Raw genomic sequence first — 1,709 nt, forward strand, 5'->3', positions numbered from 1 at the left:
AACAGTCGAACGCGTCATGCATAAAGAGAGAGTGATAACCTGTGAACCCGCGGACGCGACGACGATTTGGTCGATTTGGTCTTCCTCTGAACTGCCTCCGCCTCCTTTTCTTCGCAGTCGTCGCTTCAGGTAATTTCACTCGATTGAGTTTAATGCACTGTGCGAAAGGATACTGTGAGATTGATGAGAAATTTCGTAGCCGCCGAACCCCTCCTCCTCCTCTTTTTGTGCTCTGATCCCTCTCCCTCCTTTATGTCCACAGCTTTAGGGTTTCGGATTGGTATATGGAGTTCAAAAGAGTATCTCTGCAAACTCCTTTTGATGTGCTCAGAATCGGATCGTCTTGTTTGATGCTAGATTTGGAAACGGTAATTTGAGCCTGTGCTTTTCCTTTGAATTTTTGTCTCCATTTCATTTGGGATTATTTCTTGAATTTTAACGCTTTGCTAATGCTATGTTTTACTGCAGTGAATTCGGTGAAAACATGAGGAGCTTTTGTTTTTCACATGGCTTTGGTTTGTAGCATTGCGATTTGATCGTCTCTTTTTGTTGTTTAATTTTAGACTGCCACCTTTTCAAAGCATAGTTCTTGGTCAACAGACATGTCCCTGAAAGCTAGTTGAGGAGAAGACTTGGAGAGGAACAGTTGGTTTTGTTCAGTGCTCATGCTTGAAAGGACTGTTGCCATTGTCGATATGGCTGGATGATAGTGTTTGGACAAAAGACTCAGTTCCCAAAGTACAGAGGCAAGGGCGCCGCTTAAAATAGGATCCGTCGCATATGGTAGATATTTCAGAATTGTGCCAGAAACAGAGCCCCCTCCAGTGTCATTTTCCAACAAATTTTTGCACTTGATATTTTTCAGAAAAGGTGCTTTACTGTGACCGAGGCCGCCATAGAATCTGCAGATCCAACACACAGTGACAATGTAGCCAAACGTTTTATAAAAGCAGCAACTTTTTGCATGTCATGCTACCCATCGTCGCACAGCGTTATCTTCAAAGCCTCTGCTAACACCTCTTCTTGATCTCTTCCAGGTCTGTATTCAAGTAGGAGATTGTAAAGATGGACATTGAAGTCCTGTAAGGCATCAAGATTGGTTCTCATCACTTTAAAAGCAACGATGCAACATTGGAGGCGTTCAGATACAGTCAGACATTTAGGAAACTTCTCAGATGTGTTGTTATTTGTTTAATCAGGTGCAGCGAAATCATGTCTATGATCTAAGGCAGTTAATCTTAACCGGATACGATGAAATTTGTTCTCAACACATATTACAGTGAGTGCCTTTGAATGCTGTTGGAGTTAATCGTTAATTTTTTTCGCAGGTGTATTTGAGTAATATTAGCTGACAGTTCCTTTAGCCAAAGCCTAAATCTTTCTGTCCAACTATGCATTTCATGTTTCTGACTGAAGTTTTCATAAAGCTTGCTGATCCCGGTGGCTAGTTTTGCCAGTGGTTTTGATGTAAGAGAGGAAATTGTTTCTAGAAGCTTGGACTGATGTTGTACTGCTTGTGATTTAGACACTCCGGTTAAGCATGCATCAAACAGTTCCATGTTACTACCAGAAGATACACAAGTTTTTCACTCCTACTGAAATATCCAGAGACTTGCCCGGAAAAATGATGCCAAATCTGCGAAAACTTCCTGTAGAAAGTCCTTAAATTTTGCGGGTGTTAGTTGTAATTTTAAGTGTCGGGTTTTTGT

General features: G+C 41.4%; 1 pseudogene; it reads right to left on the reverse strand.

Moving 5' to 3' along the window:
* Positions 1-559: 559 nt before the first annotated feature.
* Positions 560-1,185, reverse strand: LOC127136463 (nucleolar complex-associated protein 3-like; annotated as a pseudogene).
* Between the last annotated feature and the right edge of the window lie 524 nt (positions 1,186-1,709).

The sequence above is a fragment of the Lathyrus oleraceus genome, chromosome 4 (genome assembly GCF_024323335.1).
Source record: "Lathyrus oleraceus cultivar Zhongwan6 chromosome 4, CAAS_Psat_ZW6_1.0, whole genome shotgun sequence".
Classification (NCBI taxonomy): Eukaryota; Viridiplantae; Streptophyta; class Magnoliopsida; order Fabales; family Fabaceae; genus Lathyrus; species Lathyrus oleraceus.